General features: G+C 40.0%; 1 long non-coding RNA gene across 1 annotated transcript in view; it reads left to right on the top strand.

Annotated features, from left to right (window-relative positions):
• The window catches only part of LOC144578790 (uncharacterized), a 35466-nt gene extending 26317 nt beyond the window's left edge, over nt 1-9149 (top strand). Inside the window, exon 3 of the long non-coding RNA XR_013525238.1 lies at nt 9066-9149. This is a non-coding gene — a long non-coding RNA (uncharacterized LOC144578790). The remainder of the gene's footprint in view (nt 1-9065) is intronic.
• The last annotated feature ends 5448 nt before the right edge of the window (nt 9150-14597 follow it).

Raw genomic sequence — 14597 nt, 5'->3', positions numbered from 1 at the left:
TCTTTATGGTAGAATGATTTACATTCCTCTGGGCATATACCCAGTAACAGGATTACTGGGTTGAATGTTAGTTCTATTTTTACCTTTTTGAGAAATCATCTCACTGCTTTTTGCAATGGTTGAACTAATTTACACTTCCACCAACAGTGTATAAGTGTTCCCTTTTCTCTGCAACCTTGCCAGCATCTGTTATGTTTTTTAATTTTTTAATAATGGTCATTCTGACTACTGTGAGATGGTATCTTATTGTGGTTTTGATTTGCATTTCTCAAATCATCCGTAATGAACATTTTTATATGCTTGTTGGCTACATGCATGTCTTCTTTTGAAAAGTATCTGTTCATTTTCTTAGCTTACTTTTTAATAGAGTTGTCTTTTTCTTGTAAATTTAAGTTTTATAGATGCTGGGTATTAGACCTTTGTCATATGCATAGTTTGCAAATATTTTCCACCATTCTGTAGGTGTATGTTTACTCTGTTGATAGTTTCTTCTGCTGCACAGAAGCTCTTAAGTTTAATTAATTGCCATTCATCACTTTTTTGCTTTTGTTGTGATTGCTTTTGACATCTTCGTCACAAAATCTTTACCTGTTTTTATGTCCGGAATGGTATTGCCTAGGTTGTCTTCCAGGGTTTCTATAGTTTCGGGTTTTACATTTAAATCTTTAGTCCCTGTTGAGTTGATTTTTGTGTGTGGTGTAAGGAAAGGGTCCAGTTTTAATCTCCTGCATATGGCTAGCCAGTTATCTCAGTACCATTTATTAAATAGGGAGTCACTTCCCTATTGCTGTGTCAGATTTGTCAAAAATAAGATGGTTTTAGGTGTGCAGCCTGATTTCCAGACTCTCTATTCTGTTCCGTTGGTCTATTGTCTGCTTTTGTACCGTTGTTGTGCGGCCTTGATTTCTGTAGCCCTGTAGTATAGTTTGAAGTTGAATAATGTAATGCCTCCAGCTTTGTTCTTTTTGCTTAGGATCATTTTGACTGAGCTCTTTTTTGGCTCCAAGTGAATTTTATTTTATTTATTTTCTATTTTAATTATCATTTTTTGAGATGGAGTCTCACTCTGTCACCTGGACTGGAGTGCAATGGCACGATCTTGGCTCATCGCAACCTCTACCTCCTGGGTTCAAGGAATTCTCCTGCTTCAGCCTCCCAAGTAGCTGGGATTACAGGCATCTGCCACCATACCCCGGTAATTTTTGTATTTTTGGTAGAGATGGGGTTTCACCATGTTGGCCATGAATTGCTGACCTGAAATGATTCACTTGCATCCACTTCCCAAAGTGCTGGGATTACAGGCATGAGTCATCACGCCCAGTCCCAAATGAATTTTAAAATAGTTTTTTCTAGTTCTATGAACAATGTCATTGATAGTTTGATAGGAATAGCACTGAATCTGTAATGCTTGGGCAGTATGGCTATTTTAATGAAACTGATTCTTCCTGTCCATGAGCGTGGAGTGTTTTTTTTTTTTTCCATTTCTTTGTGTCATCTCTGATTCCTTTGAGCAGTGTTTTGTAACTCTTGTTGTAGAGATCTTTCACCCCTCTGCCTAGCAGTATTCCTAGGTATTTTATTTATTTTATTTTTTGCGGCAATTTCGAATGAGATTGGGTTCCTGATTTGGCTCTCGGCCTGGCTGTAGTTGGTTTGTAGACATGCCACTGAATTTTGCACGTTGATTTTGTATTCTGCAGCTTTGCTGGAGTTGTTTATCAGTAGTTTTGGATGGTTAGTTTCTTGTTTGTGGGGTCCGTGGTAGCATCCTTTTTGTCATTTCTAATTGTGTTTATTTGAATCTTCTCTTCTTTCTTCTTTCTTAGTCTAGCTAGTGGCCTATGTATCTTGTTAATTTTTTCAAAAATCGAACTCCTGAATATCTTGGTTTTTGAATGTCCTTTTGGTGTCTCAATTTCCTTCAGTTCAGCTCTGATTTTTGTCATTTCCTGTCTTCTGCCAGCCTTGGAGTTGGTTTGCTCTTGCTTCTGTGATTCTTTTCAGCTGTGATATTAGGTTGTTAATTTGAGATCCTTCTAATTTTTGATGTGGATGTTTAGTGCTATGAATTTTCCTTTTAACACTGCCCTAGTTGTGTCCCAGAGATTCTGGTAGGGTCAACAGATCTCTTAATGATTGATTTTGATTGCTGTGTTAGGTACTAAAACTTCATGCAATATACACAATTGTGTTTATCATTATGTCGTATTTCTGTACATTAAAAACCCTTCCATACTTGCCCTTTGGGGTATTTCACAGTAGTTCAACTTTTAAAATCTTCTTATGAGCTCATGGATTTTCATGGGATTATTCGTTTCTTTGTATTGCTCAAATGGTTTAAACTTAGTGGCAGGGCCCCTTCAAGCAGCATCTCTGCTCCAGCATTATGTAGGATATATTTCAAACTATTCTCATTCTGCCAGTAAAAAGATGTCTAGCCTCAACTTGATGTTTTCTGCCTATAGAAATGCCTGTAGTCTTTTAACAGAGCTAGTTTTCATTTAGTAGAAACAACGATCAGATTGTTTTTCTTGAGCACAAGTAATAACTGAAATCACTTCTCAGTAATTTTAGAAATGTAATCTAAAAATAAAATTCTAAGCCTACATGGACTGAACAAACCCCCGCTTGGCCAAGGGAACCCCAGAAAAAAAAACTTAGCTCCCAGCCACAGTGGTATGGGAGGTCATATGGGCCTCTTTTTACCCCCTGTCTTTTATGGTTTGGACACAACAAGTGAGCAGTCTTAATGTTAAAATGGAGATCATGAGACTGACAGAAGAGACTCTTCGTGACAATAAGATGCCAAATTATAAACAAGACCTAACACCATACCAGTCAAGGGCTAAATTACACGTCTCTGTACCTAATGAATAAATTATGTCCTACCTGCCCCAAGGCTTTTCCTTTTCTCCAGCAGGTAAACAAGCTCTGCTTTCGCAGTTCCACCAAAGGCCGACTAACTTACTGCCTGTTCCGCCAGCCATAATTACAGCTTTGATGAGACTGATTTAAGTAACTTTCTCCTGATAGGAAGACCACTCACAATGGACTGCCTCTGACTGGCTTACAGACGCTGTGCACTTGCGTGCATTCATGTTCTGAAAAGAACTTTTGATGTATAGGGCATTATTGTAATACATTTAACTGTCAAGTCACCACCCAAAAGTGAACATGCATGTTTGTTCGATAAGCATGTGTCAGGACCACCTTCGTGAATATTCGTAGCTCCCCTTGTAACCTGTTGAGTATGTATATTTATCCAACCCATTCAGCATAAAGTTCCTGCCCTAACCCCTCCTCTTTCAGAGTGCCTGTCTCTGGTCTTGGCTGGAGACCCACTTTCTACCCTAAGAGATGGTCACCTTTTACAAGAAATAATGTCTCCTCTCTTTTTCTAAATTTATAAATTGTATTTTTTTAAGTTAATAGAGGCAATGCTAGAAATGAGATTTTTTTTTACAAGAACATGAGTTCACATTTCTGTTTTCACATTTGAGTTTTATGTCTTGAACTCCACATTTGAGTTATATGTCTTGTCCTTATAGAGAAAAAAGTTTCCAATATATTCACCCATTTTCTGAGCCTCTGTTAGAGACAACATTCTTTTAATCAATGTGTCATAACACTGTGGCTGTCATAACACTGATGCTAGAAAACCGTGTACTAAGTTATAATAGCGTGTAAAGTTTTTGTAACATAATTGCAGGCCCACATACTCGGTTGTTGCATATCTCATTAGGGTATAATTCTATTTCTTTTCTTTTATTGGACTGACATTTTTTTCAACAATACTACTGGATGCTTTATTATGTTCCCCTTAAAATTATCCCCAACAGACTCCACATTTTATTGATAAATGGGGACAAATTCATCGCTACTCATTTCTGGAAATTTCAATGAGAATAAGCACAATAATAGCACCATAAACTATTTATAGAAAATGGTAAATATCCTCAGGAATTGAAAAGTTGTAGTTTTTTTTTCTCTTTCACTATTGGAAGTATTGTTTTTTGATTAGTGAAAGGAGGATGTAGAAAGTGATTCCACAGCTACTGGATCGTGTAGATAGGGTTTCCTTTTCTGATTCAGTTTACCACCCGAGAATAACAGGTTCTCAGCATGAGGACAGTGCATCACAAAAACTGGTCAGAACATGTCGTCATGAGGTTGATGCTTTCATTCTGGGTCCTTTTCAGGGATATTTGGGAAAAGTTCATAAAAGGGAACCCTGTTACTAAAAGCTATCCTCTCCCCCACCACAAAAAAACAAAAACTTATTTAGTTTGTCAGTAATCGATCAGTAGAAAAATCATAGGAATATGGGCCAAACACATTGATTTTGGCTTTCGGTCTCTATGTACTGGAGTAGAGTGGAGAGTAACACAGTGAAATCAATATGGTAACTCAAATAAGTAAATAAAATCTAAGATCTCTAATATCTGATAAAATCGGATCTAGGCTGAATATTACATTGGAGGTATAAACAATAGAAAAATGCACTTCTTATGAAAGGTTAGTGAAAGGAGTACTATATATTTGGAATACATAGTCTTCCAAATATTTAACTTTTATTTAATCCCATTCATGAGGGTAGAAATGGAAAAGAGTTATTAGAGTGAAGAATGAGGAGCTGGTTTCTTGGTAAGAGAAGGCTAAGCATGATGGATAATGCCTTCTTTAGAGATTATAAACCTGACTTTGAAACAGGATTAGGTAACGAAAGAGGGGGGTTTCAAAGAGGAAGAAATAGTGGAATAGTCATTTGGCAGAATAGCGCCCCCCCTTTTTTTTTCTTTTTTGAGACAGAGTCTCGCTCTGTCACCTAGGCTGGAGTGCAGTGGCACGATCTTGGCTCACTGCAACCTCTGCCTTCCAGGCTCAAGAGATTCTCCTGCCTCAGCCTCCCTAGTAGCTGGGACTATAGGTGCCCACCACCATGCCTGGCTAGTTTTTGTGTTTTTAGTAAAGACAGGGTTTCACCATATTGGCCAGGCTGGTCTTGAACTCCTGACCTCAAGTGATCTGCCTGCCTTGGCTTCCCAAAGTGCTAGCATTACAGGCTTGAGCCACCACACCTGGCCAGAAAAATCTATTATACTCTTTACTCCTTGAGTTGACAATAATTTTTTTGTATGAAGTTTACTTGAAAAACAAGGAAAATTTCTACTTTGTGCTTAATTCTCATGTTTAAGAAGAGTTAGAGTACTGAGGAATATCTGTAGTTTAAAATGATTTCGCACTTTGGATCTTATAACACATCAGAAAATAATATGGACATTTTGGACAGTCTTCTCATGTTCTGTAGATTTTAAGAAAGTAGATTTCAAATATTTCACAGAAACAATTGGCATGATTCTTTGGGCTGAGTGCCTGAATCACTGCCCAGGGTGGAGCAGAGCTGCTTGGATTTTGAGGAATCCCTGAGTCTGTAATGAAGCACACATCACAGCCATCACTGCTGTCTTCATGAGATGCAGGAAACAGGACTGATACGTGTGCCACATACGTGTGAAGACAGCTATTGAGTTCTGCCCGTTACCATACTTTTATAGTAGGCGAATCCACCCAGGATAGTACATGTCTGATATTAAAACTTTTGTAACATCAAAGTACTAAAAAGATTGGGAGTTGAGTTGTTTGCCATCAGACTTTATTGCATGTTTCTCCTTTCTTTATCCTGCCTGAGATTTTAGTTGCAGAGTCAATGTAGAATTTTTATCTGCAGTGTTTAACACAACAAGTCCCAAGTGTAAAGGACAGATATTGACCCTTACAGAAATGGACCTTGAGCAGCATGAGCATGGCATCTATTAATGGATAAAGTCATGGCACTGCTGAGAGTATGTGGATAAATCCATGGCTGGGAGAGCCTTCCTCTGCATTTTGTTCCCATTCTGCTTCCAAATATAATTCCACGTCCTCATGTCTAGTAGAGCCTCCCTCATGAAGACAGCCCTATGATGGTGTGAACCACTTTTGAGTCTTGCCTCCATTAGAGATTTCTCCCACCTTGCCATCCTGCTGACATTCTCATATAACTGCCTCTGTAGCTCTAAGGGTGTGTATATTGTGACTGCGTGTCAGTTCTTACTGTTCTGATTCAGACATACTTGTCATTGTAAGATCCTTTTCCCTTTGGAACAATCAGAGTAAATTATGCAAATGTATCCAGCCTGGAAACACTTGACATTCAAGATGAGGGATTTCCAGTCTCATCTCTTTCATCTGGCTGCTGTAACACGACAAACCTCATGCGCACACGGGAGTACACACATATTCATACCCACACGCTATTTTTTTCAATAGTCTTCCAAAATCCTGTTCCTCTTTCTTGTTTTTCTTTTATCTCTCCTTTCTGGCCATGGCCTATGTACTTACCGTTTCTTTCATCTTTCAAAGTGGTGTTCGCTCCTTTGATAAAACATAGTTTTTCTTATGGCCTTACTTTGATTTATGTTCATGCCTTTTCTTTCTCTGTAACTTCTATTAAAAAGATGTTCCTAGCATAAAAAGTAATTCCTACTGGCAGGAAACTTGAAAGGATTTTAGAATCCACATTGAGTTTGATGAAGTGTGAATAAAACTTAAAGGTGCATTTTTCTCTACAGAAAGACCTTGCTATTCTGTAAATATAAGGCAATCAATGGCAATGAGAGGGCTTGGCAGAAAACTTCCTTATCTATTAAAAGTTTCAGATATGTTAGAGCTGATCCTGAAATATATGTTAGAGACGCTTATTCAAGTAGGTTTTTTTTTGGAGTGAATAATTTTATATTTTTCTAATAATTTCTCTTTATATTGAATTCTCACTTTAGTAAAAGCTTCACCAGCCTCCTGTTTCGATAGAAAACTTAGTGAGAGCTTTGCTTTATCTTTGAAAGGTGAGTCATACCAGGCTCCATCCCATAAGTCATGCAGTCCCAAGCAACATGGTCTGAAGTAGGACTGTGAAGAATAAGTCATGTCTTTACCAATATGTTTGCTCTCTAAAGTAAACATACCTAAATCTAAATGGAACAACAAAAAGATGATTTGAATAGAAACTGCTAATACACACAACACACACGCACCTCTTTCAACCACAAAGCTGTAGTTTCTTGGTGGTGTCTGTAATTGTCTGTTGGTTGCCACTCTACTGGTGGTCTGCCAAGGGCATCGCTCCAGATCTGATTCTATTATAAGAGCACTTGTCAAGACCAACATCTAGACAGCTTTGGACCATACATCCAACCTTCAGGCATTAGGAAAGATGAGGGGCTGCATTACTTCTTGCAGTTGGGCAAGTAGTTTTGAGTTATAAAGGCTTATGTTCTTCTAGTCTGTCTGGTGAACTCCTTTACTGGGGATGTGTTTCTCTTGTCACCTTACTTTCCATGCCCTCACTGTGACTGGCAGTATGCAATCAAGAGAGCCTCTGGTGTCATCTCTAGATATGATTACTGCAAATTCTGCCCCTTTCACCAAATTGGCTTTAGCTTCTATGGAAATGAAAATTAGACAGCTCCCACATGTTGATGCTGAGAAAGTATTGTGGCTACCACACACTGGGACTCAGACTTACAGTTAAAGTAGTTATACACTCTAAAACTCAATCCTGCCTCGAAGTCAATCCAATATGCTATGCCATACCCTAGATCTAAATCCATATTGTCATAATCACATACTTTTTAGGCGTGTCTAATTTTCTAACCTGTCCAGGGACTCAACTCAATTCTTATTCAGAGACCCATATGGGCCAGGCCCTGGTGGCTCATGCCTGTAATCCCAGCATTTTGGGAGGCCGAGATGGCTAGATCACTTGAGGCCAGGAGTTCGAGACCAGCCTGGTCAACATCTCTACTAAAAATAATAAAAATAGGCAGGCGTGCACCTGTAATCCTAGCTACTCAGGATGCACCTGTAATCCCAGCTACTCAGGAGGCTGAGGCAAAAGAATTGCTTGAAAAGAGGTGGAGGCTACAGTGAGCCGAGATCATGCCACTGCACTTCAGCGTGGGCGACAGAGAGATTCTGTCTCAAAACAAATAAATAAAAAAGAAAAGAGACACATATGCACCCAACGCAGTCCCCAAACCTGAAAAAAGGCATTATCTTTATACACTGCCTCTCTGTTTCAGTCATTCCAAGTGCCTTGTCAGCTCGATAAGTCCATGTTCAATGTCTATGAAGATCTAGATGTTCTTCGTTACCTTTGTTCTTTTCTTCTGCTTTTACAATAGCTCTCAGTGATGTTGCTTTGGCAGCACTTTCATGTTCTTGGGACATTAAATGGTCTTATTATTCCTCTTGGGTCTACTGCTAGTGCAGTGACCTGCCGTGTCAGGATAGCTGGGTCCCCGTAATCCACATGGTGTCCTCTACTGTCAAGAGACTGAGTCAGAGCACTAAACATCCTGTCTATATTATGTTTTATTTTTTCATTTAATTTACAATAAAAATTGATGATATAAGTCAAGAGAGTTGCTAACAATTTGTCACTGCGTACATTATTCTCATCCAAGTTTCTTTAGTTTGAGATATTTGTGAGGTAACAAGAAAATTTTATCCCTGATTTCTATACATTTCTGCCCATTTTGTGAACTTTGCTTGGTTGATGAATCCCTACCCTTTTACCTTTATAAGCAATTTTGATGTCATACAACACAGGTATGGGACTATATTTTGGCTGTGTTAATAGTTTTATGATTGTGGAGAGGTTCTGGCCCTGTTCCATTTTCTGTTTATGTCAATTCCTGTTTTTTGGGGTAGTTGTTTCTTTTACAGCCATTAAACCTTTCAATTATTTATTCTTTCATAGCTGGATTAAAGACTATGAAGTTTCCATAATATAACCTCTAATGGGCTCATGCCTCCATTTCCCAAGCTATAAAAATGTTTCTTGGTCTGCCTCTTTGATGTTTTAAGCAATAACTATAGTGCTTTGGGGTGCCATCAGGTGTGCAAGTCCTAGTCTTAAGTTATAGTACATACGTGTTTCTTTGTGATTCTATCACAGGTTCAAAGTAGTCTATCTGTCAGATTTCCCCCAGTATATATTCCTTGTGCTCCCTTTTCTATTACAGATTCCATGGATAGTGGATGTATCTGACACGGTTTCTCTGAAATGCTTTGTTATGAATACTTCCCTCCCTTGACCATGCAATTGGTAAGTTTGTTGCAAATGTCCAATTTTTGATGGACCTATCTAGTTTGTATTTCTACCAATTGGTTAATTTATATTAAAACTCTAGTTAATTTTATTAGTTCTTTATTTTCATTTTTGAACCATCTTTCTGGGGCATTGAAACACGTCTGATTGGTGGGTTACTTTGTTCTATTTGGTGTATTTCTGCTCCTGTTGTTTTTTTTCCACATTGGTTGCCCATTAGCCTATTATTTATTTTTCCCTTGAGGACCCAGTTGTTAGAGCATTGAATGGTATTCACATGAACAAGAACTGATGATTTCAGACTGCCTTTCTGCATGTGATGCCTCCTTCTTGGTCATGTTACTTTGGACATAACTGACTTGCCTGCCCTCAGTCCATCGGGGATATCTGCTGTCTACCTGCTGATCCCAAGTCCTGGGTTCTCACAGTTATCAGTATGGGAAATTCCTCTACAGTGGACAGAGTCTCTTTTCCTTTCTTTGCCTCTGTTTTGGAGGTTACTTGACGTGTGGCCTGAATTGTGCTGTTTATCCAAGCGTAGTCTGTGTTTCTGTCTCATGGGGCCTATCCATATGGCAGGTGTTTCCATTGTTCAAATACAATAAGGGTAGCGGGCTGTCCTACTTATTCACTTATATTTCAGCTAAGAGGTTTCTTTGTATGCTCACGGAATCCTCAGACATCTAGGTTCATGTTTTTAAGGACCTAAAAGTAGAAATTTATCCTGTCTTATATCACATGGAATATGATAGTTTTCCACCTGTATTTTGTACTTTTTTTTTTTTTTTTGAGAAGGAGTCTCACTCACCCAGGCTGGAGTGCAGTGGCATGATCATGGCTCACTGCAACCACCACCTCCTGGGTTCAAGTGATTCTCCTGCCTCAGCCTCCCAAGAAGCTGGGGTTACAGGCGCATGTCACCATGCCTAGCTACTTTTTTGTGTTTTTAGTAGAGCTGGGGTTTCACCATGTTGGCCAGGGTGGTCTAGAACTCCTGACCTCAGGTGATCTGCCCGTCTCGGCTTCTGAAAGTGCTGGGATTAAAGTCGTAAGCCACCGCACCCAGCCCCACCTGTACTTTTAATTTATACTTTCTATGTAATGAACTTTTCTCTAGGGTTTCAACTGCTTTGAGTAGTTTATTTAATGGCAGTCTTAGGTGCTCCAATCTGTGTAGCTCTTTCCTGGGGAGATACTGCCTTACATAGTTTCTGACAAGAATATCACCCACACATAAGTCAGATAATCATTTATATTCTATATGTGAATCAGTGTAGGCTCTTGCTCTCATTCTTAACTACATAGGTTATTTTGCTTCTTTATAGTCTTCTTAGGGTTAAGCCATTGAGCTGCCATTGAGCCGTTGTCTGGGGTTAACTTCTGCTTCTCTAACCTGTAAATATCCACCTCAGAGACTACCTGGGATTTGCATTAGGTCTGAATTGACTCTACCATCAGATATTAACCCTTCTCATACAGTCCTTGTCTATATAGTCTAAGATGTTGGTCTTAGATAGAATTAGTGTACAGAAGTTGGTCTTGTCATCTGCATCCTTGTCTCTTTAAGTTTTGTGGAGAAACAAAGAAGGCAACCTTCATATGCTGCTGAAAAGATATTGTAGCTGCCACATACAAGCACCTGAAGTCACAATTGAGGAACTTGAATATTCTACATTAGACCTTTTCTCTGAACCAACTGAATTTCTTTAGCTTCCAATATTACTGAAGAAAATTATATGTGTATTAATTGTTTAAATATATTTATTGGATTCCTTCTATGCACAGAAAATGAAGTTTGATGTTGATCAAAGTTTCCAAATGATTAATCCCTGGGGCACCTTTTGGTGACATCTTTCTCTCCCACTCATCCTCCTGCAGCTACACAGGCTCCTTCCTGTCCTGGGTACTTTATCAGCACACCTCATCTCTGGCCTTCACCCTCTGTCTGCTCTCTTCTCTCAGACCTCAGACTCCCTGTTCATCCAGGTTTCTGCTTGCATATCAGATTTCCTGGGAGGAAGATACTGTGCATGGTGACTGTGCACTGTGTCACCTTAGATAAGCAGGAGCTATATTTTCCAGATTCTCTTCCCTGTATCCTTCTAGGCATTGGTTACATGCATTAGAAATGTATGTAACGTGTGGAAGGTTGAAGGGAAGCAGAGGCCATTTCAATGCTCTCAAGATTGGGGTAAGATCCCCCACGCCGTTGCAGGTTTTGCACATTGTCTCTGATCTCTTGGGTGCAAGGCAGAGTTCACGTTGCCAGTGCTTTAGCTCTTGCAGGTCCTGGGCTTTGTAACTGTGCAGTTCTATGGTGAGGAGCTTCAGCTCTTCCTGCAAGCCATCGGCCTCATTGAGATTGGCGGCAATGAGACCCACTTTGTCCTCCTGAATCTCACTTTGTCCTCAACGGTTCTAGTGTGTCCTAATCCTCTCCCACTCCATGTCCAAGTTACCCCAACTGACCTCTGGTGATTTCAGTCCTGACACCAGAGCCACAGGTCTTGTCTAGACTTCTCCTCCAACTTGCACAATTGCACAAGGTCCAATCCTATAAAGGCGTCGTTACAAATCTTTCAGTGGCTCTGCTTCTTTCATCCGTTCTTAGAGATGCGTTTTATCTAAAATTGTATCTCTTCTCGCTTGCTGCTATCTGCCCTACTTTATTACTTTTATTTCACCCACAACCTCCTAAAAATAATATACTATAATAATTTTCTTTTCTGTTTGTTCCTATTTCCCCCACGTGCATGAAAGCTGCAGTAAAGCAAGGAGTTTGCTTTTCCATGGACTACGAACTGCTCAGCTCCTCAGACATTACTTTGAATGTGGAAATCTTCCTCTATTTGTTGAATGAATGAAATTTTAAACAAATTTTCAGTGTTCATATTTTGATAGTTTATTTGTTGTAAATATTTTAATGTCTGTGACATATGGCTCTTCTTTTCTTCTTATATATATATATGTCTTTCCATAAGGGAGTTTTGAATTTAAATCTTTCTGTTAACTACTTGTGTTGTCTGTGTGTGTCTTGCTTCAGAAGGTATTTCTTACACCAGGATCATAAAATTTTTTCTGTATTTTCTACTGATATCATATTTTTATATCTTACTCTATGTCCATTTTATTTTAACTTTGTACAGAGAATAATGTAGAAATATAACCTTTCCCCTAAATGAGCATGAAATTGACACTAACTCAGTAATCATCTACATAGTTGACATTGATGCAAAGCATTGCTTTTGCCACAATTTATTTATATTACATAGCTTTTTATTTTGAAATTTATAACCTAGCATATAGTTACATTTTTGTATTTGAAAATAATGCATATTCCAGTTGATTGATAATTATAAGTATGCATATGGTTTATCAAAACAGTACTTATTATCAAGTATTTTAATTGTGTTATTGAAATCTCTGTACTTTATAATTACTTTGTATATCTCATCTGTTAATTTTAGGTTAAAAGGGTTATCTCACTAAGATTACACATTTTTTCTTTTCACTCTGAACTTAATTTTTAAAATATATTCTGAAGGTATATGCTAGGTGCAGCTATATTTATAGCTCTTATATCTACTAGCAGATGGTAGCTTTATATCAATATGAAATATCGAGACTCGGACTCAAGATGGCGCTGTGAGAACAACCCAGGATTGGAGTTCTCGTTGTGTCTGCGGAGAGGTGAGTCTGAGCTGCATTTCCAGACTGATCTTTGTTGCTCACGGAACGGGGAAATTCCCAAGTGAAGAGGAGACGCGGGACACCAGGCAGATATTCCGCCTGGCGAAGCCAGCAGCCGGGGTGGCGGCGGCCGGCCCTACCCAGCGCTCCCCACAGGGCGCACTTGTCCGGGTGCCCTGTTGAACCGGCAACTGGAGACGTGAGAGGGCTGGACTTGAGACAGAGCTAGACTTGGACAGTGGGCCAGCCCAGGGGATTGCAGGAACAGAGCATTAGGATTGGCCCAGTGGGACGAACAAAACCGCGATTTCAAACAAGCCCCGTGCAGACGGCCCGAGACGCTCTGAGGGGGAGGGGCGGCCACCATTACCGAGGCAACCCGCCCCAACTGAGATACACGCCCATTGCTGACGCAGCCAGCCGTTGCCGAGGCAACCCGTCCCTACTGAGATACACGCCCACTGCTGACGCAGCCTGCCGTTGCCGAGGCAACCCGCTACAACAGAGAGACTCCGCCGCAGGGCGTGGCGGAGAACAGCAGAACAGCGGAGCCAGGGCGAGCCTCACAACAGCAGGGCGGAGCCTCGGCAGGCAAACAGTGGCTAGTCTGCATCCTAGCTGGGCAGGACCTCAACGGACATCCAAAAATAAAGCCCAAACCCCTCAACACAGAGCATTTGAGAAAAAAAAGGGTTTTTTTAATGAGCTCTGTTGCAGCAGAATCAAACATAGCAGCCTAACAGCCCTGAATGAACAACACAGCTCACAGCTCAGCAATTAAACCCCTATAAAGTACAAACTGTCTCCTCAAGCAGCTCCCTGACCCCTCTATATCCAAAAGACTGACATTAGGCAGGCACCATCCTGGGACAAAGATAGCAGAAAAAGAAACTGGTAGCATCCCTCGCTGTGCCACAGCTGCTAGAGGTGCACCCCAGACAAGCAGGGTCTGGAGCGGACCTCAGCACTCGTACAGCAAAGGGGCTAGACTGGTAGAAGGAAAACCAAGCAACAGAAATACTTCATCATCAACATTCAGGGTGTCCACTCAGAGACCCAATCGAAAAGTCAGCAACTACGCAGACGACCAGCGGACAAATCCACAAAGATGGGAAGAAACCAGCGCAAAAAGGAGGAAAACACCCGAAAACAGAACACCTCACCTCCTAGAAAGGACCAAAACTCCTCACCAGCAAGGGAACAAAGCTGGACAGAGAATGACTGTGACGAAATGACGGAATTAGACTTCAGAAGATGGATAATGAGAAACTTTGGTGAGCTAAAAGATCGTGTATTAAATCAATGCAAAGAAACTAAGAACCTTGAGAAAAGATTTGAAAAAAGATTTGAGGAAATGATAACAAGAATGGATAACTTAGAGAGGAATATGAATGAATTAAAGGAGCTGAGAAACACAATACGAGAACTTTGCGAAGCATGCACAAGTTTCAATAGCCGAATTGACCAAGCAGAAGAAAGAATATCTGAAGTCGAAGACCAACTCAATGAAATAAAACGAGAAACCAAGATTAGAGAAAAAAGTGCAAAAAGGAATGAACAAAGTCTCCAAGAAATGTGGGACTATGTGAAAAGACCTAACCTACGTTTGATAGGTGTACCAGAAGGGGACGAAGAGAATGAATCCAAGCTGGAAAATACTCTTCAGGACATCATCCAGGAAAATTTCCCCCACCTAGCAAGACAGGCCAACACTCAATTGCAGGAAATTCAGAGAACACCACAAAGATATTCCGCA

The sequence above is a fragment of the Callithrix jacchus genome, chromosome 1 (genome assembly GCF_049354715.1).
Source record: "Callithrix jacchus isolate 240 chromosome 1, calJac240_pri, whole genome shotgun sequence".
NCBI classification, from domain to species: Eukaryota; Metazoa; Chordata; class Mammalia; order Primates; family Cebidae; genus Callithrix; species Callithrix jacchus.
Note: the sequence above shows the minus strand (reverse complement) of the source record. Positions and strands in the feature narration are given on the sequence as shown.